We start from the raw sequence: 21,828 nt of genomic DNA on the forward strand, positions 1-21,828 counted from the left end.
AAACAAGCCATACTTGCCACCCTCAACCGACGAAATCTAGCATTTTAAACACACCTTTAATGTATATGCTTATCATCTGTTTGAGAAAAACATTCGTAAACCCCAGGAAACAAAGCAAAAAAGATCCCGATTCCAAGTCAAAACCAGACACACCCATCCCAAACCAAGGCCCTACCATTCACCAGATCAGCAGATGTCTTTCCAAAGCAGCCAACACAGATGTGGCTTTCACCACTGAAAGGACACTTAAAATTATCTTCCACGCCAACGGTAAAGGTCCGACCCTGTCCACCTCCACCACGGGGATGTCTATGACATATCGTGCTACCGCGGAGACATACATTGGAGAGGCTTCACATCCCATAGCCACCAGAATAAAAGAACAAGACCTCCAATATTCAGAACATCTCATAAATCCTTACTTTTTTTCCTGGCAACAATCCAAAATTATCCACACCATCATCTTCACTGGAAAAAGAAGAAACTCCAAGAAACTATAGAAATCCACAGGAACCGAGACCAAGGTACATGTATCTACCTACCTTGCGTGTACTTCAAGCACATCTTCAATCACAAATGGACATCTTGATCTACCCGTGAAGAGCCGGGGTAGAATAGGTCTTCAGCAACCCATGCTTGCCGTAAAAGGCGACTAACGGGATTAGGTGGTCAGGCTCGCTGACTTCGTTGAAAAATGTCATCGATCCCAATTGCGTGGATCGATGCGCATGATATTAATCACTTGATTGTCTGGTCCAGACTCGATTATTTACAGACCGCCGTCATATAGCTGGAATATTGCTGAGTGCGGCGTAAAAAAACAGAACAACCAAACAACAACATCTTGATTATTATTAGTATTACCATGGCCAGCTCCGGGTTATTCCACCCTTCCCAATCACTGCACCCCTGAGTGTTCTTCATTGGCTTGTCTCCTGTTAATCTCATTGGCTCCTAATTACCTTTGTAGACTAATCCTATCTCATGGATTCGTCATTGTATTGTTATCTTTGTTATAAAGGATAGTATTCCTACAGATTAATTTTGTTCCGCCATTAGTTTTGACTTTCCACATACCATTCCCAATTTGCATAGGTTCAAGTTCTGGTAGGGAAAAATATGGCAGCCTCCATAACGTTCTGGTATCGTGTTCTCTGGACAATACATCCTTGAAACTTTGAACATACACTTCTTTTCATGGTCCCGTGAGGCGGATAAGTCGCCAAATGGATAACAAATACTGACACGTGTCTTTAGAGATGAATCACTGGTCTCTAACATGGATAGACTTACCAACCAACCCAGTCCCCCATGCAGTTACCAATATCATCACTAGGACGGCCCCATTCTGGACATCTTCGGCGACAAACTCCACTGCAGCTGCCCAAGGTCTGATCAAGAGTACCGTGGTCTTACGTGCAATCTCATAAAAATCAGATCTACGACTTAGTTCTCTCTACCGCTTAACAAAGATCTGAGAACATCCCCTTACGGGTCACATCAGAACGAACTTTCGCGAACTTTGACCGACCACTGAAATGACTAGCAAGAAGTCGACATCAGCCAATTAAAAAACAGCTTTCTCGAGCTTTACGTCGCTCACCCTGGCGACTTCCATTTCAGACTACACTTGACAAATATGCTGGCACAGTTCTCGATTAACATTTTGAAAACTGAACAAACGAACATTCCGGAATGTCTAATATATGGTTGAAATTGTATGGCATTGCTTCCCATGTACTTTGCAATGCCTCCTCTGTTCAAATGTTTATACAACGGAAGCGAGAGATAGACGATAATTTTGACGGAATCAGTCGTACGGACCGTAACTGTCGTTCGGAATACCCCGTGTTAACGTTTTCGAGGTTGCATGATTAGAAAACACATTCCGACTGTCACTTTCACGATCTTGTAAGCGACGCTTTGATTGGTCGGATGAAAGGTCGTTTTGACGTGACCTGTAATGGGATGTCCTCAGATCTTGGTTTGGCGATAGCGAGAACTAAAATCTGATTTTAATGAGATTGCCTTACGTGAGAGACATTTGCGAAACCATTGGCATGTAAATGTGTTAGATCTCCCAGGTGGCACAAATGTTAATAAGGCAGTTAACTCTGTTGATAAGCCTGATAATTGCTAACTAATCACTCTATTAGAACCAAAACTTCGCGATCAAATGCATCCAGATGTTCAAATATGTCAATTTGTGATCTCCAATCGGAGTTAAAAACACAAAGAGGCAACTAGAATTAGCAGAAGTGAAGAGTCAGGCTGAAGAGGATGCCAAAATTGTTAAGTGACCAAGCATATTGGTTCGTCTACAAGTGGAGGAGGAAATGCTGAAGGCCCGAAGTGGGAGACATTGGACTGCTGGTGGCGGCAGCGTGGAAACGAAAAACAGAGCTGGGAAAGAGCTTTTACGAGGGGGACTGGTTAAAGACAACAAACCAATGTAACCACAGCTATCACTATTACCACTTCACCACAAGCTCAGCCTACTATCCTCACACGCAAAAGAAACGCAAGTGGTTTTAAGCAAATAGGTAACAAACACGGAACCATAAATTGATACGAGTTTTAGCATGTAGTGAAGCCTGATGGTGTTATCAATATTTTTGGTTGCATTTTGGAGGCTCCGAGTAAAAACGCAACATAAAAAACGAATCGCCAAAACGCACCATTTCAATGAATATGTGGGTATCATGCACCCATTTCTCGCGAAATCAAAGATGCGCGAACTGTCACGTATAAAACTGTGGCCGATTCTTGGACCTACCACTCCTTGGTCAACATTGCCACGCCTAACTCAAATTCAGAGAAACCAGGCTACCGGACGTTTGGAAGATGGAGAGTCTGTCCAAGATGTTGCCCGTCATTTCAACGTTAACATAACCACAATTTACCGTCTCCTGCATCGATACAATGCTACACAGACCAAAGATGACCTTCCTCGGAGCGGTCGTCCTAGGGTCACCACACCTCGAAAAGATCGGCAGATTACCCGTCAACACCAGCGACATCCGTTCCTAACTGCAAGTGAAAGTGCCCGACAGACCATAGGAACACATAATCGACACATTAGCCGGGACACTCTGATCCGACGTCTCCGTTCCAACAACCTCAGATGTCGCCGACCAGCACGTCGTCCTGTTCTCCAACCACGGCATCGACAAGCACGACTTCGGTGGACACAGGGTCATCACAATTGGCGTCATCGTGAGTGGAGGCGTGTCATCTTTTTTGTGTCTCCCATACAGACGGAATAGTCAGAATTTGGCGGCGTCGAGGTGATCGTTTCGCTGACAGAAACGTTGTGGAAAGGGATCCATGGGGTGGACCTAGCGTCATGATATGGGCAGGGATTGGACTTAATGCGAGACTTGGACCCACGTGTTCGGGGACACGGCGTCACTGCTCAGCGGCATATCGACCAAGTGATCAGACCCCACGTTGTTCCATTTTTTGCACAACATCAACAACACATTTTCCAGCAGGGCAACGCTCGTCCCCATGTTGCCAGAGCTACCATGGCCTTTCTGCAACAACACAACATCCGTGTTCTGACGTGGCCAGCCCTCAGCCCTGATCTGAACCCCATCGAACACTTGTGGGATGAGGTTCAAAGGCGTCTGCACAATGTGAGCACAGTCCCTACAAACTGCCGATGAACTACGCACAACTGCTCTGGATGAGTGCAGTTTGAAACCGGGTCAAACCGGACAATGTTGTTATCAAGATGGAGAAGCCAGGCAACGATGTTAACCCTACCACGCTGTATTTGTTGGTAATACCATTGTTACAAACCTTAATTTAAAACTTGCTCTTAATGTAAAAAAAATACAAATTTACATAAAGAGTATTTTTTATACATTAAGGGTTAATATTGTACATATCGCCCCTTATTGAAAAGATTCTTATAAATAAAGTTTGATTGGCAATATAGGGTACTTTTTGCTATTTTCACGTCTTTTATTGATTTTGATAGGTTTCTTGTAATTATTCGTAATGAGAGACAGCGTGAGAAACTGACTTATCTCAGACCTGAGAACAAGATGGGCTATTATAAGAATGGCAGGCTCGTTATTGAGGACATACTAACTATACTACTACTCTGGAAGGTGATGAGCATCAGTTGTCGGCTCCAGTCGCAGATCGCGACTCAAATAGAACATTGTCAGCTGTGGATCAGCCGCTATATGACAGCAGTCTGTAAATATACGGACCAGACAATGCAGTGATTGACATCATGAGTATCGATCCACACATTTGGGATATGTAAGGATTAGAATTTATGGATGAACAGCTTCTTTATTACAATTAAGAGCGACGTTTCGGTGAAGGTTCTAACACCGTTATCAAGCAATAATTTACAGAGTGTGGTTGGCAAGTATATATATACAAGTAGGAGGCCTCCATGTGGTTTTCCAGTTTTAAACAGATGTTTGTCGTCTTTCATCTTCCCTCAACTAACAACTGACATTTTATTTGCTATCAACTGAAAACAGCACACCCAGGTATATTTTCTTTATGTCCACAAAAAGAAAGTGATTTGCACCTAAACTCGTTTGTATTGGGAAAGTGAATGCTTGGTGGAGAACGACGAGAATATAAATGAATGTTACAGAAGAAAGGTGAATGAAACGGAAGTCATTTATTTGATCGTTTGATGGTAAAGAAGAAAAGTGCTTACAAAAAGAGGTTCTGGCGAGGTTCGAATTCGCGACCTTCTGCGTGTAAAGCAGACGTGATAACCACTACACCACAGAACCAGCACACGTTAACAAGCACACATTTACTTCATTTCAAAGCATATTTATCGATTTCATGGTGTGTTTTTTTCAAATAACCCTGTTTATATGTGGTTTTCCAGTTTTAAGCAGATGTTTGTCGCCTTTCATCTTCCCTCAACTAACAACTGACATTTTATTGCTATCATCTGTAAACAGCACACTCGGGTATGTTTTCTTTATGTCCAACAAAAAAAAGTGATTTATTGCTATCAACTGAAAACAGCACACCCAGGTATGTTTTCTTTATGTCCAAAAAAAGAAAGTGATTTGCACCTAAACTCGTTTGTATTGGGGAAGTGAATGCTTGGTGGAGAACGACGAGATTATAAATGAATGTTACAGAAGAAAGGTGAATGAAACGGAAGTCATTTATTTGATCGTTTGATGGTAAAGAAGAAAAGTGCTTACAAAAAGAGGTTCTGGCGAGGTTCGAACTCGCGACCTTCTGCGTGTAAAGCAGACGTGATAACCACTACACCACAGAACCAGCACACGTTAACAAAGACACATTTACTTCATTTCAAAGCATATTTATCGATTTCATGGTTGTTGTTTTTCAAATAACCCTGTTTATATGTGGTTTTCCCGTTTTAAGGAGATGTTTGTCGTCTTTCATCTTCCCTCAACTAACAACTGACATTTTATTTGCTATCAACTGAAAACAGCACACCCAGGTATGTTTTCTTTATGTCCAAAAAAAGAAAGTGATTTGCACCTAAACTCGTTTGTATTGGGAAAGTAAATGCTTGGTGGAGAACGACGAGAATATAAATGAATGTTACAGAAGAAAGGTGAATGAAACGGAAGTCATTTATTTGATCGTTTGATGGAAAAGAAGAAAAGTGCTTACAAAAAGAGGTTCTGGCGAGGTTCGAACTCGCGACCTTCTGCGTGTAAAGCAGACGTGATAACCACTACACCACAGAACCAGCACACGTTAACAAAGACACATTTATTTCATTTCAAAGCATATTTATCGATTTCATTTCGATTTTTTTTCAAATAACCCTGTTTATATGTGGTTTTCCAGTTTTAAGGAGATGTTTGTCGTCTTTCATCTTCCCTCAACTAACAACTGACATTTTATTTGCTATCAACTGAAAACAGGACGACCAGGTATATTTTCTTTATGTCCACAAAAAGAAAGTGATTTGCACCTAAACTCGTTTGTATTGGGAAAGTGAATGCTTGGTGGAGAACGACGAGAATATAAATGAATGTTACTGAAGAAAGGTGAATGAAACGGAAGTCATTTATTTGATCGTTTGATGGTAAAGAAGAAAAGTGCTTACAAAAAGAGGTTCTGGCGAGGTTCGAACTCGCGACCTTCTGCGTGTAAAGCAGACGTGATAACCACTACACCACAGAACCAGCACACGTTAACAAGCACACATTTACTTCATTTCAAAGCACATTTATCGATTTCAAGGGGTTTTTTTTCAAATAACCCTGTTTATATGTGGTTTTCCAGTTTTAAGGAGATGTTTGTCGTCTTTCATCTTCCCTCAACTAACAACTGACATTTTATTTGCTATCATCTGTAAACAGCACACTCGGGTATGTTTTCTTTATGTCCAACAAAAAAAAAGTGATTTATTGCTATCAACTGAAAACAGCACACCCAGGTATGTTTTCTTTATGTCCAAAAAAAGAAAGTGATTTGCACCTAAACTCGTTTGTATTGGGAAAGTGAATGCTTGGTGGAGAACGACGAGAATATAAATGAATGTTACTGAAGAAAGGTGAATGAAACGGAAGTCATTTATTTGATCGTTTGATGGTAAAGAAGAAAAGTGCTTACAAAAAGAGGTTCTGGCGAGGTTCGAACTCGCGACCTTCTGCGTGTAAAGCAGACGTGATAACCACTACACCACACCAGGGCACGTTAACAAGGACACATTTACTTCATTTCAAAGCATATTTATCGATTTCATTTCGATTTTTTTTCAAATAACCCTGTTTATATGTGGTTTTCCCGTTTTAAGGAGATGTTTGTCGTCTTTCATCTTCCCTCAACTAACAACTGACATTTTATTTGCTATCAACTGAAAACAGGACGACCAGGTATATTTTCTTTATGTCCACAAAAAGAAAGTGATTTGCACCTAAACTCGTTTGTATTGGGAAAGTGAATGCTTGGTGGAGAACGACGAGAATATAAATGAATGTTACTGAAGAAAGGTGAATGAAACGGAAGTCATTTATTTGATCGTTTGATGGTAAAGAAGATAAGTGCTTACAAAAAGAGGTTCTGGCGAGGTTCGAACTCGCGACCTTCTGCGTGTAAAGCAGACGTGATAACCACTACACCACAGAACCAGCACACGTTAACAAGCACACATTAACTTCATTTCAAAGCATTTTTATCGATTTCATTTCGGTTTTTTTTCAAATAACCCTGTTTATATGTGGTTTTCCAGTTTTAAGAAGATGTTTGTCGTCTTTCAAATAGCCCTGTTTATATGTGGTTTTCCAGTTTTAAGAAGATGTTTGTCGTCTTTCATCTTCCCTCAACTAACAACTGACATTTTATTTGCTATCAACTGAAAACAGCACACCCAGGTATGTTTTCTTTATGTCCAAAAAAAGAAAGTGATTTGCACCTAAACTCGTTTGTATTGGGAAAGTAAATGCTTGGTGGAGAACGACGAGAATATAAATGAATGTTACAGAAGAAAGGTGAATGAAACGGAAGTCATTTATTTGATCGTTTGATGGAAAAGAAGAAAAGTGCTTACAAAAAGTGGTTCTGGCGAGGTTCGAACTCGCGACCTTCTGCGTGTAAAGCAGACGTGATAACCACTACACCACAGAACCAGCACACGTTAACAAAGACACATTTATTTCATTTCAAAGCATATTTATCGATTTCATGGCTTGTTTTTTTCAAATAACCCTGTTTATATGTGGTTTTCCACTTTTAAGGAGATGTTTGACGTCTTTCATCTTCCCTCAACTAACAACTGACATTTTATTTGCTATCAACTGAAAACAGGACGACCAGGTATATTTTCTTTATGTCCACAAAAAGTAAGTGATTTGCACCTAAACTCGTTTGTATTGGGAAAGTGAATGCTTGGTGGAGAACGACGAGAATATAAATGAATGTTACAGAAGAAAGGTGAATGAAACGGAAGTCATTTATTTGATCGTTTGATGGTAAAGAAGAAAAGTGCTTACAAAAAGAGGTTCTGGCGAGGTTCGAACTCGCGACCTTCTGCGTGTAAAGCAGACGTGATAACCACTACACCACAGAACCAGCACACATTAACAAGCACACATTTACTTCATTTCAAAGCATATTTATCGATTTCATTTCGGGTTTTTTTCAAATAGCCCTGTTTATATGTGGTTTTCCAGTTTTAAGAAGATGTTTGTCGTCTTTCATCTCCCCTCAACTAACAACTGACATTTTATTTGCTATCAACTGAAAACAGCACACCCAGGTATGTTTCCTTTATGTCCAAAAAAAGAAAGTGATTTGCACCTAAACTCGTTTGTATTGGGAAAGTGAATGCTCGGTGGAGAACGATGAGAATATAAATGAATGTTACAGAAGAAAGGTGAATGAAACGGAAGTCATTTATTTGATCGTTTGATGGTAAAGAAGAAAAGTGCTTACAAAAAGAGGTTCTGGCGAGGTTCGAACTCGCGACCTTCTGCGTGTAAAGCAGAGGTGATAACCACTACACCACAGAACCAGCACACGTTAACAAGCACACATTTATTTCATTTCAAAGCATATTTATCGATTTCATGGTTGTTTTTTTTCAAATAACCCTGTTTATATGTGGTTTTCCAGTTTTAAGGAGATGTTTGTCGTCTTTCATCTTCCCTCAACTAACAACTGACATTTTATTTGCTATCATCTGTAAACAGCACACTCGGGTATGTTTTCTTTATGTCCAACAAAAAAAAAGTGATTTATTTGCTATCAACTGAAAACAGCACACCCAGGTATGTTTTCTTTATGTCCAAAAAAAGAAAGTGATTTGCACCTAAACTCGTTTGTATTGGGAAAGTGAATGCTTGGTGGAGAACGACGAGAATATAAATGAATGTTACAGAAGAAAGGTGAATGAAACGGAAGTCATTTATTTGATCGTTTGATGGTAAAGAAGAAAAGTGCTTACAAAAAGAGGTTCTGGCGAGGTTCGAACTCGCGACCTTCTGCGTGTAAAGCAGACGTGATAACCACTACACCACACCAGGGCACGTTAACAAGGACACATTTACTTCATTTCAAAGCATATTTATCGATTTCATTTCGATTTTTTTTCAAATAACCCTGTTTATATGTGGTTTTCCCGTTTTAAGGAGATGTTTGTCGTCTTTCATCTTCCCTCAACTAACAACTGACATTTTATTTGCTATCAACTGAAAACAGGACGACCAGGTATATTTTCTTTATGTCCACAAAAAGAAAGTGATTTGCACCTAAACTCGTTTGTATTGGGAAAGTGAATGCTTGGTGGAGAACGACGAGAATATAAATGAATGTTACTGAAGAAAGGTGAATGAAACGGAAGTCATTTATTTGATCGCTTGATGGTAAAGAAGAAAAGTGCTTACAAAAAGAGGTTCTGGCGAGGTTCGAACTCGCGACCTTCTGCGTGTAAAGCAGACGTGATAACCACTACACCACAGAACCAGCACACGTTAACAAGCACACATTTACTTCATTTCAAAGCACATTTATCGATTTCATTTCGATTTTTTTTCAAATAACCCTGTTTATATGTGGTTTTCCAGTTTTAAGCAGATGTTTGTCGTCTTTCATCTTCCCTCAACTAACAACTGACATTTTATTTGCTATCATCTGTAAACAGCACACTCGGGTATGTTTTCTTTATGTCCAACAAAAAAAAAGTGATTTATTGCTATCAACTGAAAACAGCACACCCAGGTATGTTTTCTTTATGTCCACAAAAAGAAAGTGATTTGCACCTAAACTCGTTTGTATTGGGAAAGTGAATGCTTGGTGGAGAACGACGAAATATAAATGAATGTTACTGAAGAAAGGTGAATGAAACGGAAGTCATTTATTTGATCGCTTGATGGTAAAGAAGAAAAGTGCTTACAAAAAGAGGTTCTGGCGAGGTTCGAACTCGCGACCTTCTGCGTGTAAAGCAGACGTGATAACCACTACACCACAGAACCAGCACACGTTAACAAGCACACATTTACTTCATTTCAAAGCACATTTATCGATTTCAAGGGGTTTTTTTTCAAATAACCCTGTTTATATGTGGTTTTCCAGTTTTAAGCAGATGTTTGTCGTCTTTCATCTTCCCTCAACTAACAACTGACATTTTATTTGCTATCATCTGTAAACAGCACACTCGGGTATGTTTTCTTTATGTCCAACAAAAAAAAAGTGATTTATTGCTATCAACTGAAAACAACACACCCAGGTATGTTTTCTTTATGTCCACAAAAAGAAAGTGATTTGCACCTAAACTCGTTTGTATTGGGAAAGTAAATGCTTGGTGGAGAACGACGAGAATATAAATGAATGTTACAGAAGAAAGGTGAATGAAACGGAAGTCATTTATTTGATCGTTTGATGGTAAAGAAGAAAAGTGCTTACAAAAAGAGGTTCTGGCGAGGTTCGAACTCGCGACCTTCTGCGTGTAAAGCAGACGTGATAACCACTACACCACAGAACCAGCACACGTTAACAAGGACACATTTACTTCATTTCAAAGCATATTTATCGATTTCATTTCGGTTTTTTTTCAAATAACCCTGTTTATATGTGGTTTTCCAGTTTTAAGAAGATGTTTGTCGTCTTTCATCTTCCCTCAACTAACAACTGACATTTTATTTGCTATCAACTGAAAACAGCACACCCAGGTATGTTTTCTTTATGTCCAAAAAAAGAAAGTGATTTGCACCTAAACTCGTTTGTATTGGGAAAGTGAATGCTTGGTGGAGAACGACGAGAATATAAATGAATGTTACTGAAGAAAGGTGAATGAAACGGAAGTCATTTATTTGATCGTTTGATGGTAAAGAAGAAAAGTGCTTACAAAAAGAGGTTCTGGCGAGGTTCGAACTCGCGACCTTCTGCGTGTAAAGCAGACGTGATAACCACTACACCACACCAGGGCACGTTAACAAGGACACATTTACTTCATTTCAAAGCATATTTATCGATTTCATTTCGATTTTTTTTCAAATAACCCTGTTTATATGTGGTTTTCCAGTTTTAAGGAGATGTTTGTCGTCTTTCATCTTCCCTCAACTAACAACTGACATTTTATTTGCTATCAACTGAAAACAGGACGACCAGGTATATTTTCTTTATGTCCACAAAAAGAAAGTGATTTGCACCTAAACTCGTTTGTATTGGGAAAGTGAATGCTTGGTGGAGAACGACGAGAATATAAATGAATGTTACTGAAGAAAGGTGAATGAAACGGAAGTCATTTATTTGATCGTTTGATGGTAAAGAAGATAAGTGCTTACAAAAAGAGGTTCTGGCGAGGTTCGAACTCGCGACCTTCTGCGTGTAAAGCAGACGTGATAACCACTACACCACAGAACCAGCACACGTTAACAAGCACACATTAACTTCATTTCAAAGCATATTTATCGATTTCATTTCGGTTTTTTTTCAAATAACCCTGTTTATATGTGGTTTTCCAGTTTTAAGAAGATGTTTGTCGTCTTTCAAATAGCCCTGTTTATATGTGGTTTTCCAGTTTTAAGAAGATGTTTGTCGTCTTTCATCTTCCCTCAACTAACAACTGACATTTTATTTGCTATCAACTGAAAACAGCACACCCAGGTATGTTTTCTTTATGTCCAAAAAAAGAAAGTGATTTGCACCTAAACTCGTTTGTATTGGGAAAGTAAATGCTTGGTGGAGAACGACGAGAATATAAATGAATGTTACAGAAGAAAGGTGAATGAAACGGAAGTCATTTATTTGATCGTTTGATGGAAAAGAAGAAAAGTGCTTACAAAAAGTGGTTCTGGCGAGGTTCGAACTCGCGACCTTCTGCGTGTAAAGCAGACGTGATAACCACTACACCACAGAACCAGCACACGTTAACAAAGACACATTTATTTCATTTCAAAGCATATTTATCGATTTCATGGCTTGTTTTTTTCAAATAACCCTGTTTATATGTGGTTTTCCACTTTTAAGGAGATGTTTGACGTCTTTCATCTTCCCTCAACTAACAACTGACATTTTATTTGCTATCAACTGAAAACAGGACGACCAGGTATATTTTCTTTATGTCCACAAAAAGAAAGTGATTTGCACCTAAACTCGTTTGTATTGGGAAAGTGAATGCTTGGTGGAGAACGACGAGAATATAAATGAATGTTACAGAAGAAAGGTGAATGAAACGGAAGTCATTTATTTGATCGTTTGATGGTAAAGAAGAAAAGTGCTTACAAAAAGAGGTTCTGGCGAGGTTCGAACTCGCGACCTTCTGCGTGTAAAGCAGACGTGATAACCACTACACCACAGAACCAGCACACATTAACAAGCATACATTTACTTCATTTCAAAGCATATTTATCGATTTCATTTCGGGTTTTTTTCAAATAGCCCTGTTTATATGTGGTTTTCCAGTTTTAAGAAGATGTTTGTCGTCTTTCATCTCCCCTCAACTAACAACTGACATTTTATTTGCTATCAACTGAAAACAGCACACCCAGGTATGTTTCCTTTATGTCCAAAAAAAGAAAGTGATTTGCACCTAAACTCGTTTGTATTGGGAAAGTGAATGCTCGGTGGAGAACGATGAGAATATAAATGAATGTTACAGAAGAAAGGTGAATGAAACGGAAGTCATTTATTTGATCGTTTGATGGTAAAGAAGAAAAGTGCTTACAAAAAGAGGTTCTGGCGAGGTTCGAACTCGCGACCTTCTGCGTGTAAAGCAGACGTGATAACCACTACACCACAGAACCAGCACACGTTAACAAGCACACATTTATTTCATTTCAAAGCATATTTATCGATTTCATGGTTGTTTTTTTTCAAATAACCCTGTTTATATGTGGTTTTCCAGTTTTAAGCAGATGTTTGTCGTCTTTCATCTTCCCTCAACTAACAACTGACATTTTATTTGCTATCATCTGTAAACAGCACACTCGGGTATGTTTTCTTTATGTCCAACAAAAAAAAAGTGATTTATTGCTATCAACTGAAAACAGCACACCCAGGTATGTTTTCTTTATGTCCACAAAAAGAAAGTGATTTGCACCTAAACTCGTTTGTATTGGGAAAGTAAATGCTTGGTGGAGAACGACGAGAATATAAATGAATGTTACAGAAGAAAGGTGAATGAAACGGAAGTCATTTATTTGATCGTTTGATGGTAAAGAAGAAAAGTGCTTACAAAAAGAGGTTCTGGCGAGGTTCGAACTCGCGACCTTCTGCGTGTAAAGCAGACGTGATAACCACTACACCACAGAACCAGCACACGTTAACAAGGACACATTTACTTCATTTCAAAGCATATTTATCGATTTCATTTCGGTTTTTTTTCAAATAACCCTGTTTATATGTGGTTTTCCAGTTTTAAGAAGATGTTTGTCGTCTTTCATCTTCCCTCAACTAACAACTGACATTTTATTTGCTATCAACTGAAAACAGCACACCCAGGTATGTTTTCTTTATGTCCAAAAAAAGAAAGTGATTTGCACCTAAACTCGTTTGTATTGGGAAAGTGAATGCTTGGTGGAGAACGATGAGAATATAAATGAATGTTACTGAAGAAAGGTGAATGAAACGGAAGTCATTTATTTGATCGTTTGATGGTAAAGAAGAAAAGTGCTTACAAAAAGAGGTTCTGGCGAGGTTCGAACTCGCGACCTTCTGCGTGTAAAGCAGACGTGATAACCACTACACCACACCAGGGCACGTTAACAAGGACACATTTACTTCATTTCAAAGCATATTTATCGATTTCATTTCGATTTTTTTTCAAATAACCCTGTTTATATGTGGTTTTCCAGTTTTAAGGAGATGTTTGTCGTCTTTCATCTTCCCTCAACTAACAACTGACATTTTATTTGCTATCAACTGAAAACAGGACGACCAGGTATATTTTCTTTATGTCCACAAAAAGAAAGTGATTTGCACCTAAACTCGTTTGTATTGGGAAAGTGAATGCTTGGTGGAGAACGACGAGAATATAAATGAATGTTACTGAAGAAAGGTGAATGAAACGGAAGTCATTTATTTGATCGCTTGATGGTAAAGAAGAAAAGTGCTTACAAAAAGAGGTTCTGGCGAGGTTCGAACTCGCGACCTTCTGCGTGTAAAGCAGACGTGATAACCACTACACCACAGAACCAGCACACGTTAACAAGGACACATTTACTTCATTTCAAAGCACATTTATCGATTTCATTTCGGTTTTTTTTCAAATAACCCTGTTTATATGTGATTTTCCAGTTTTAAGCAGATGTTTGTCGTCTTTCATCTTCCCTCAACTAACAACTGACATTTTATTTGCTATCATCTGTAAACAGCACACTCGGGTATGTTTTCTTTATGTCCAACAAAAAAAAAGTGATTTATTGCTATCAACTGAAAACAGCACACCCAGGTATGTTTTCTTTATGTCCAAAAAAAGAAAGTGATTTGCACCTAAACTCGTTTGTATTGGGAAAGTGAATGCTTGGTGGAGAACGATGAGAATATAAATGAATGTTACAGAAGAAAGGTGAATGAAACGGAAGTCATTTATTTGATCGTTTGATGGTAAAGAAGAAAAGTGCTTACAAAAAGAGGTTCTGGCGAGGTTCGAACTCGCGACCTTCTGCGTGTAAAGCAGACGTGATAACCACTACACCACAGAACCAGCACACGTTAACAAGGACACATTTACTTCATTTCAAAGCATATTTATCGATTTCATTTCGGGTTTTTTTCAAATAACCCTGTATATATGTGGTTTTCGAGTTTTAAGGAGATGTTTGTCGTCTTTCATCTTCCCTCAACTAACAACTGACATTTTATTTGCTATCAACTGAAAACAGCACACCCAGGTATGTTTTCTTTATGTCCAAAAAAAGAAAGTGATTTACACCTAAACTCGTTTGTATTGGGAAAGTGAATGCTTGGTGGAGAACGATGAGAATATGAATGAATGTTACTGAAGAAAGGTGAATGAAACGGAAGTCATTTATTTGATTTTTTGATGGTAAAGAAGAAAAGTGCTTACAAAAAGAGGTTCTGGCGAGGTTCGAACTCGCGACCTTCTGCGTGTAAAGCAGACGTGATAACCACTACACCACAGAACCAGCACACGTTAACAAGCACACATTTATTTCATTTCAAAGCATATTTATCGATTTCACGGGGGTTTTTTTTCAAATAACCCTGTTTATATGTGGTTTTCCAGTTTTAAGCAGATGTTTGTCGTCTTTCATCTTCCCTCAACTAACAACTGACATTTTATTTGCTATCAACTGAAAACAGGACGACCAGGTATATTTTCTTTATGTCCACAAAAAGAAAGTGATTTGCACCTAAACTCGTTTGTATTGGGAAAGTGAATGCTTGGTGGAGAACGACGAGAATATAAATGAATGTTACAGAAGAAAGGTGAATGAAACGGAAGTCATTTATTTGATCGTTTGATGGTAAAGAAGAAAAGTGCTTACAAAAAGAGGTTCTGGCGAGGTTCGAACTCGCGACCTTCTGCGTGTAAAGCAGACGTGATAACCACTACACCACAGAACCAGCACACGTTAACAAAGACACATTTACTTCATTTCAAAGCATATTTATCGATTTCAAGGGGTTTTTTTTTCAAATAACCCTGTTTATATGTGGTTTTCCAGTTTTAAGCAGATGTTTGTCGTCTTTCATCTTCCCTCAACTAACAACTGACATTTTATTTGCTATCAACTGAAAACAGGACGACCAGGTATATTTTCTTTATGTCCACAAAAAGAAAGTGATTTGCACCTAAACTCGTTTGTATTGGGAAAGTGAATGCTTGGTGGAGAACGATGAGAATATGAATGAATGTTACAGAAGAAAGGTGAATGAAACGGAAGTCATTTATTTGATCGTTTGATGGTAAAGAAGAAAAGTGCTTACAAAAAGAGGTTCTGGCGAGGTTCGAACTCGCGACCTTCTGCGTGTAAAGCAGACGTGATAACCACTACACCACAGAACCAGCACACGTTAACAAGCACACATTTATTTCATTTCAAAGCATATTTATCGATTTCATTTCGGGTTTTTTTCAAATAACCCTGTATATAAGTGGTTTTCCAGTTTTAAGGAGATGTTTGTCGTCTTTCATCTTCCCTCAACTAACAACTGACATTTTATTTGCTATCATCTGTAAACAACACACTCGGGTATTTTTTCTTGATGTCCAACAAAAAAAAAGTGATTTATTGCTATCAACTGAAAACAGCACACCCAGGTAAGTTTTCTTTATGTCCAAAAAAAGAAAGTGATTTGCACCTAAACTCGTTTGTATTGGGAAAGTGAATGCTTGGTGGAGAACGATGAGAATATGAATGAATGTTACTGAAGAAAGGTGAATGAAACGGAAGTCATTTATTTGATTTTTTGATGGTAAAGAAGAAAAGTGCTTACAAAAAGAGGTTCTGGCGAGGTTCGAACTCGCGACCTTCTGCGTGTAAAGCAGACGTGATAACCACTACACCACAGAACCAGCACACGTTAACAAGCACACATTTATTTCATTTCAAAGCATATTTATCGATTTCATGGTTTGTTTTTTTCAAATAACCCTGTTTATATGTGGTTTTCCAGTTTTAAGCAGATGTTTGTCGTCTTTCATCTTCCCTCAACTAACAACTGACATTTTATTTGCTATCAACTGAAAACAGGACGACCAGGTATATTTTCTTTATGTCCACAAAAAGAAAGTGATTTGCACCTAAACTCGTTTGTATTGGGAAAGTGAATGCTTGGTGGAGAACGACGAGAATATAAATGAATGTTACTGAAGAAAGGTGAATGAAACGGAAGTCATTTATTTGATCGTTTGATGGTAAAGAAGAAAAGTGCTTACAAAAAGAGGTTCTGGCGAGGTTCGAACTCGCGACCTTCTGCGTGTAAAGCAGACGTGATAACCACTACACCACAGAACCAGCACACGTTAACAAAGACACATTTACTTCATTTCAAAGCATATTTATCGATTTCAAGGGGTTTTTTTTTCAAATAACCCTGTTTATATGTGGTTTTCCAGTTTTAAGCAGATGTTTGTCGTCTTTCATCTTCCCTCAACTAACAACTGACATTTTATTTGCTATCAACTGAAAACAGGACGACCAGGTATATTTTCTTTATGTCCACAAAAAGAAAGTGATTTGCACCTAAACTCGTTTGTATTGGGAAAGTGAATGCTTGGTGGAGAACGATGAGAATATGAATGAATGTTACAGAAGAAAGGTGAATGAAACGGAAGTCATTTATTTGATCGTTTGATGGTAAAGAAGAAAAAGGCTTACAAAAAGAGGTTCTGGCGAGGTTCGAACTCGCGACCTTCTGCGTGTAAAGCAGACGTGATAACCACTACACCACAGAACCAGCACAAGTTAACAAGCACACATTTACTTCATTTCAAAGCATATTTATCGATTTCATTTCGGGTTTTTTTCAAATAACCCTGTATATATGTGGTTTTCGAGTTTTAAGGAGATGTTTGTCGTCTTTCATCTTCCCTCAACTAACAACTGACATTTTATTTGCTATCATCTGTAAACAACACACTCGGGTATTTTTTCTTGATGTCCAACAAAAAAAAAGTGATTTATTGCTATCAACTGAAAACAGCACACCCAGGTATGTTTTCTTTATGTCCAAAAAAAGAAAGTGATTTGCACCTAAACTCGTTTGTATTGGGAAAGTGAATGCTTGGTGGAGAACGACGAGAATATAAATGAATGTTACAGAAGAAAGGTGAATGAAACGGAAGTCATTTATTTGATCGTTTGATGGTAAAGAAGAAAAGTGCTTACAAAAAGAGGTTCTGGCGAGGTTCGAACTCGCAACCTTCTGCGTGTAAAGCAGACGTGATAACCACTACACCACAGAACCAGCACACGTTAACAAGCACACATTTATTTCATTTCAAAGCATATTTATCGATTTCATGGGTTTTTTTTTTCAAATAACCCTGTTTATATGTGATTTTCCAGTTTTAAGCAGATGTTTGTCGTCTTTCATCTTCCCTCAACTAACAACTGACATTTTATTTGCTATCATCTGTAAACAGCACACTCGGGTATGTTTTCTTTATGTCCAACAAAAAAAAAGTGATTTATTGCTATCAACTGAAAACAGCACACCCAGGTATGTTTTCTTTATGTCCAAAAAAAGAAAGTGATTTGCACCTAAACTCGTTTGTATTGGGAAAGTAAATGCTTGGTGGAGAACGACGAGAATATAAATGAATGTTACTGAAGAAAGGTGAATGAAACGGAAGTCATTTATTTGATCGTTTGATGGTAAAGAAGAAAAGTGCTTACAAAAAGAGGTTCTGGCGAGGTTCGAACTCGCGACCTTCTGCGTGTAAAGCAGACGTGATAACCACTACACCACACCAGGGCACGTTAACAAGCACACATTTACTTCATTTCAAAGCATATTTATCGATTTCATTTCGGTTTTTTTTCAAATAACCCTGTTTGTATGTGGTTTTCCAGTTTTAAGAAGATGTTTGTCGTCTTTCATCTTCCCTCAACTAACAACTGACATTTTATTTGCTATCAACTGAAAACAGCACACCCAGGTATGTTTTCTTTATGTCCAAAAAAAAGAAAGTGATTTGCACCTAAAGTCGTTTGTATTGGGAAAGTGAATGCTTGGTGGAGAACGACGAAATATAAATGAATGTTACAGAAGAAAGGTGAATGAAACGGAAGTCATTTATTTGATCGTTTGATGGTAAAGAAGAAAAGTGCTTACAAAAAGAGGTTCCGGCGAGGTTCGAACTCGCGACCTTCTGCGTGTAAAGCAGACGTGATAACCACTACACCACAGAACCAGCACACGTTAACAAGGACACATTTACTTCATTTCAAAGCATATTTATCGATTTCATTTCGTTTTTTTTTCAAATAACCCTGTTTGTATGTGGTTTTCCAGTTTTAAGAAGATGTTTGTCGTCTTTCATCTTCCCTCAACTAACAACTGACATTTTATTTGCTATCAACTGAAAACAGCACACCCAGGTATGTTTTCTTTATGTCCAAAAAAAGAAAGTGATTTGCACCTAAAGTCGTTTGTATTGGGAAAGTGAATGCTTTGTGGAGAACGACGAAATATAAATGAATGTTACAGAAGAAAGGTGAATGAAACGGAAGTCATTTATTTGATCGTTTGATGGTAAAGAAGAAAAGTGCTTACAAAAAGAGGTTCTGGCGAGGTTCGAACTCGCGACCTTCTGCGTGTAAAGCAGACGTGATAACCACTACACCACAGAACCAGCACACGTTAACAAGGACACATTTACTTCATTTCAAAGCATATTTATCGATTTCATTTCGGTTTTTTTTCAAATAACCCTGTTTATATGTGGTTTTCCAGTTTTAAGCAGATGTTTGTCGTCTTTCATCTTCCCTCAACTAACAACTGACATTTTATTTGCTATCATCTGTAAACAGCACACTCGGGTATGTTTTCTTTAAGTCCAACCAAAAAAAAGTGATTTATTGCTATCAACTGAAAACAGCACACCCAGGTATGTTTTCTTTATGTCCAAAAAAAGAAAGTGATTTGCACCTAAACTCGTTTGTATTGGGAAAGTAAATGCTTGGTGGAGAACGACGAGAATATAAATGAATGTTACTGAAGAAAGGTGAATGAAACGGAAGTCATTTATTTGATCGTTTGATGGTAAAGAAGAAAAGTGCTTACAAAAAGAGGTTCTGGCGAGGTTCGAACTCGCGACCTTCTGCGTGTAAAGCAGACGTGATAACCACTACACCACAGAACCAGCACACGTTAACAAGCACACATTTATTTCATTTCAAAGCATATTTATCGATTTCATTTCGGTTTTTTTTTTCAAATAACCCTGTTTATATGTGGTTTTCCAGTTTTAAGAAGATGTTTGTCGTCTTTCATCTTCCCTCAACTAACAACTGACATTTTATTTGCTATCATCTGTAAACAGCACACTCGGGTATGTTTTCTTTATGTCCAACAAAAAAAAAGTGATTTATTGCTATCAACTGAAAACAGCACACCCAGGTATGTTTTCTTTATGTCCAAAAAAAGAAAGTGATTTGCACCTAAACTCGTTTGTATTGGGAAAGTAAATGCTTGGTGGAGAACGACGAGAATATAAATGAATGTTACTGAAGAAAGGTGAATGAAACGGAAGTCATTTATTTGATCGTTTGATGGTAAAGAAGAAAAGTGCTTACAAAAAGAGGTTCTGGCGAGGTTCGAACTCGCGACCTTCTGCGTGTAAAGCAGACGTGATAACCACTACACCACACCAGGGCACGTTAACAAGCACACATTTACTTCATTTCAAAGCATATTTATCGATTTCATTTCGGTTTTTTTTCAAATAACCCTGTTTGTATGTGGTTTTCCAGTTTTAAGAAGATGTTTGTCGTCTTTCATCTTCCCTCAACTAACAACTGACATTTTATTTGCTATCAACTGAAAACAGCACACCCAGGTATGTTTTCTTTATGTCCAAAAAAAAGAAAGTGATTTGCACCTAAAGTCGTTTGTATTGGGAAAGTGAATGCTTGGTGGAGAACGACGAAATATAAATGAATGTTACAGAAGAAAGGTGAATGAAACGGAAGTCATTTATTTGATCGTTTGATGGTAAAGAAGAAAAGTGCTTACAAAAAGAGGTTCCGGCGAGGTTCGAACTCGCGACCTTCTGCGTGTAAAGCAGACGTGATAACCACTACACCACAGAACCAGCACACGTTAACAAGGACACATTTACTTCATTTCAAAGCATATTTATCGATTTCATTTCGTTTTTTTTTCAAATAACCCTGTTTGTATGTGGTTTTCCAGTTTTAAGAAGATGTTTGTCGTCTTTCATCTTCCCTCAACTAACAACTGACATTTTATTTGCTATCAACTGAAAACAGCACACCCAGGTATGTTTTCTTTATGTCCAAAAAAAGAAAGTGATTTGCACCTAAAGTCGTTTGTATTGGGAAAGTGAATGCTTTGTGGAGAACGACGAAATATAAATGAATGTTACAGAAGAAAGGTGAATGAAACGGAAGTCATTTATTTGATCGTTTGATGGTAAAGAAGAAAAGTGCTTACAAAAAGAGGTTCTGGCGAGGTTCGAACTCGCGACCTTCTGCGTGTAAAGCAGACGTGATAACCACTACACCACAGAACCAGCACACGTTAACAAGGACACATTTACTTCATTTCAAAGCATATTTATCGATTTCATTTCGGTTTTTTTTCAAATAACCCTGTTTATATGTGGTTTTCCAGTTTTAAGCAGATGTTTGTCGTCTTTCATCTTCCCTCAACTAACAACTGACATTTTATTTGCTATCATCTGTAAACAGCACACTCGGGTATGTTTTCTTTAAGTCCAACCAAAAAAAAGTGATTTATTGCTATCAACTGAAAACAGCACACCCAGGTATGTTTTCTTTATGTCCAAAAAAAGAAAGTAATTTGCACCTAAACTCGTTTGTATTGGGAAAGTAAATGCTTGGTGGAGAACGACGAGAATATAAATGAATGTTACTGAAGAAAGGTGAATGAAACGGAAGTCATTTATTTGATCGTTTGATGGTAAAGAAGAAAAGTGCTTACAAAAAGAGGTTCTGGCGAGGTTCGAACTCGCGACCTTCTGCGTGTAAAGCAGACGTGATAACCACTACACCACAGAACCAGCACACGTTAACAAGCACACATTTATTTCATTTCAAAGCATATTTATCGATTTCATTTCGGTTTTTTTTTTCAAATAACCCTGTTTATATGTGGTTTTCCAGTTTTAAGAAGATGTTTGTCGTCTTTCATCTTCCCTCAACTAACAACTGACATTTTATTTGCTATCAACTG

General features: G+C 38.2%; 37 non-coding genes across 37 annotated transcripts; all 37 read right to left on the minus strand.

The window, feature by feature from the left end:
- Positions 1-4,696: 4,696 nt before the first annotated feature.
- Trnav-uac lies at positions 4,697-4,769 on the minus strand. The gene has a single exon. It is a non-coding gene; the product is annotated as a tRNA-Val (tRNA).
- Positions 4,770-5,204: 435 nt separating this feature from the next.
- Positions 5,205-5,277, minus strand: Trnav-uac. The gene has a single exon. It is a non-coding gene; the product is annotated as a tRNA-Val (tRNA).
- Positions 5,278-5,646: 369 nt separating this feature from the next.
- Positions 5,647-5,719, minus strand: Trnav-uac. Its single transcript has one exon. It is a non-coding gene; the product is annotated as a tRNA-Val (tRNA).
- A 369-nt stretch (positions 5,720-6,088) lies between these two features.
- Positions 6,089-6,161, minus strand: Trnav-uac. Its single transcript has one exon. It is a non-coding gene; the product is annotated as a tRNA-Val (tRNA).
- A 436-nt stretch (positions 6,162-6,597) lies between these two features.
- On the minus strand, positions 6,598-6,667 carry Trnav-uac. The gene has a single exon. It is a non-coding gene; the product is annotated as a tRNA-Val (tRNA).
- A 369-nt stretch (positions 6,668-7,036) lies between these two features.
- On the minus strand, positions 7,037-7,109 carry Trnav-uac. The gene has a single exon. It is a non-coding gene; the product is annotated as a tRNA-Val (tRNA).
- A 425-nt stretch (positions 7,110-7,534) lies between these two features.
- Positions 7,535-7,607, minus strand: Trnav-uac. Its single transcript has one exon. It is a non-coding gene; the product is annotated as a tRNA-Val (tRNA).
- A 369-nt stretch (positions 7,608-7,976) lies between these two features.
- On the minus strand, positions 7,977-8,049 carry Trnav-uac. The gene has a single exon. It is a non-coding gene; the product is annotated as a tRNA-Val (tRNA).
- Positions 8,050-8,418: 369 nt separating this feature from the next.
- Trnav-uac lies at positions 8,419-8,491 on the minus strand. Its single transcript has one exon. It is a non-coding gene; the product is annotated as a tRNA-Val (tRNA).
- Positions 8,492-8,929: 438 nt separating this feature from the next.
- Trnav-uac lies at positions 8,930-8,999 on the minus strand. The gene has a single exon. It is a non-coding gene; the product is annotated as a tRNA-Val (tRNA).
- A 369-nt stretch (positions 9,000-9,368) lies between these two features.
- Trnav-uac lies at positions 9,369-9,441 on the minus strand. Its single transcript has one exon. It is a non-coding gene; the product is annotated as a tRNA-Val (tRNA).
- A 436-nt stretch (positions 9,442-9,877) lies between these two features.
- Trnav-uac lies at positions 9,878-9,950 on the minus strand. The gene has a single exon. It is a non-coding gene; the product is annotated as a tRNA-Val (tRNA).
- A 436-nt stretch (positions 9,951-10,386) lies between these two features.
- On the minus strand, positions 10,387-10,459 carry Trnav-uac. The gene has a single exon. It is a non-coding gene; the product is annotated as a tRNA-Val (tRNA).
- A 369-nt stretch (positions 10,460-10,828) lies between these two features.
- Trnav-uac lies at positions 10,829-10,898 on the minus strand. Its single transcript has one exon. It is a non-coding gene; the product is annotated as a tRNA-Val (tRNA).
- Positions 10,899-11,267: 369 nt separating this feature from the next.
- On the minus strand, positions 11,268-11,340 carry Trnav-uac. Its single transcript has one exon. It is a non-coding gene; the product is annotated as a tRNA-Val (tRNA).
- Positions 11,341-11,765: 425 nt separating this feature from the next.
- Trnav-uac lies at positions 11,766-11,838 on the minus strand. The gene has a single exon. It is a non-coding gene; the product is annotated as a tRNA-Val (tRNA).
- A 369-nt stretch (positions 11,839-12,207) lies between these two features.
- On the minus strand, positions 12,208-12,280 carry Trnav-uac. The gene has a single exon. It is a non-coding gene; the product is annotated as a tRNA-Val (tRNA).
- A 369-nt stretch (positions 12,281-12,649) lies between these two features.
- On the minus strand, positions 12,650-12,722 carry Trnav-uac. The gene has a single exon. It is a non-coding gene; the product is annotated as a tRNA-Val (tRNA).
- Positions 12,723-13,159: 437 nt separating this feature from the next.
- Positions 13,160-13,232, minus strand: Trnav-uac. The gene has a single exon. It is a non-coding gene; the product is annotated as a tRNA-Val (tRNA).
- Positions 13,233-13,601: 369 nt separating this feature from the next.
- Trnav-uac lies at positions 13,602-13,671 on the minus strand. The gene has a single exon. It is a non-coding gene; the product is annotated as a tRNA-Val (tRNA).
- A 369-nt stretch (positions 13,672-14,040) lies between these two features.
- Trnav-uac lies at positions 14,041-14,113 on the minus strand. The gene has a single exon. It is a non-coding gene; the product is annotated as a tRNA-Val (tRNA).
- A 437-nt stretch (positions 14,114-14,550) lies between these two features.
- On the minus strand, positions 14,551-14,623 carry Trnav-uac. Its single transcript has one exon. It is a non-coding gene; the product is annotated as a tRNA-Val (tRNA).
- A 369-nt stretch (positions 14,624-14,992) lies between these two features.
- Positions 14,993-15,065, minus strand: Trnav-uac. Its single transcript has one exon. It is a non-coding gene; the product is annotated as a tRNA-Val (tRNA).
- Positions 15,066-15,434: 369 nt separating this feature from the next.
- On the minus strand, positions 15,435-15,507 carry Trnav-uac. The gene has a single exon. It is a non-coding gene; the product is annotated as a tRNA-Val (tRNA).
- A 369-nt stretch (positions 15,508-15,876) lies between these two features.
- Positions 15,877-15,949, minus strand: Trnav-uac. Its single transcript has one exon. It is a non-coding gene; the product is annotated as a tRNA-Val (tRNA).
- A 437-nt stretch (positions 15,950-16,386) lies between these two features.
- Positions 16,387-16,459, minus strand: Trnav-uac. The gene has a single exon. It is a non-coding gene; the product is annotated as a tRNA-Val (tRNA).
- A 369-nt stretch (positions 16,460-16,828) lies between these two features.
- On the minus strand, positions 16,829-16,901 carry Trnav-uac. The gene has a single exon. It is a non-coding gene; the product is annotated as a tRNA-Val (tRNA).
- Positions 16,902-17,270: 369 nt separating this feature from the next.
- Positions 17,271-17,343, minus strand: Trnav-uac. The gene has a single exon. It is a non-coding gene; the product is annotated as a tRNA-Val (tRNA).
- A 437-nt stretch (positions 17,344-17,780) lies between these two features.
- Positions 17,781-17,853, minus strand: Trnav-uac. Its single transcript has one exon. It is a non-coding gene; the product is annotated as a tRNA-Val (tRNA).
- A 437-nt stretch (positions 17,854-18,290) lies between these two features.
- Trnav-uac lies at positions 18,291-18,360 on the minus strand. The gene has a single exon. It is a non-coding gene; the product is annotated as a tRNA-Val (tRNA).
- Positions 18,361-18,729: 369 nt separating this feature from the next.
- Positions 18,730-18,802, minus strand: Trnav-uac. Its single transcript has one exon. It is a non-coding gene; the product is annotated as a tRNA-Val (tRNA).
- A 368-nt stretch (positions 18,803-19,170) lies between these two features.
- Positions 19,171-19,243, minus strand: Trnav-uac. The gene has a single exon. It is a non-coding gene; the product is annotated as a tRNA-Val (tRNA).
- Positions 19,244-19,680: 437 nt separating this feature from the next.
- On the minus strand, positions 19,681-19,753 carry Trnav-uac. Its single transcript has one exon. It is a non-coding gene; the product is annotated as a tRNA-Val (tRNA).
- Positions 19,754-20,192: 439 nt separating this feature from the next.
- On the minus strand, positions 20,193-20,262 carry Trnav-uac. Its single transcript has one exon. It is a non-coding gene; the product is annotated as a tRNA-Val (tRNA).
- A 369-nt stretch (positions 20,263-20,631) lies between these two features.
- Positions 20,632-20,704, minus strand: Trnav-uac. The gene has a single exon. It is a non-coding gene; the product is annotated as a tRNA-Val (tRNA).
- Positions 20,705-21,072: 368 nt separating this feature from the next.
- Positions 21,073-21,145, minus strand: Trnav-uac. Its single transcript has one exon. It is a non-coding gene; the product is annotated as a tRNA-Val (tRNA).
- Positions 21,146-21,582: 437 nt separating this feature from the next.
- On the minus strand, positions 21,583-21,655 carry Trnav-uac. Its single transcript has one exon. It is a non-coding gene; the product is annotated as a tRNA-Val (tRNA).
- Between the last annotated feature and the right edge of the window lie 173 nt (positions 21,656-21,828).

This window comes from Haliotis rufescens, unplaced genomic scaffold (genome assembly GCF_023055435.1).
Source record: "Haliotis rufescens isolate VD_foot unplaced genomic scaffold, xgHalRufe1.0.p SCAF_26, whole genome shotgun sequence".
Lineage (NCBI taxonomy): Eukaryota > Metazoa > Mollusca > Gastropoda > Lepetellida > Haliotidae > Haliotis > Haliotis rufescens.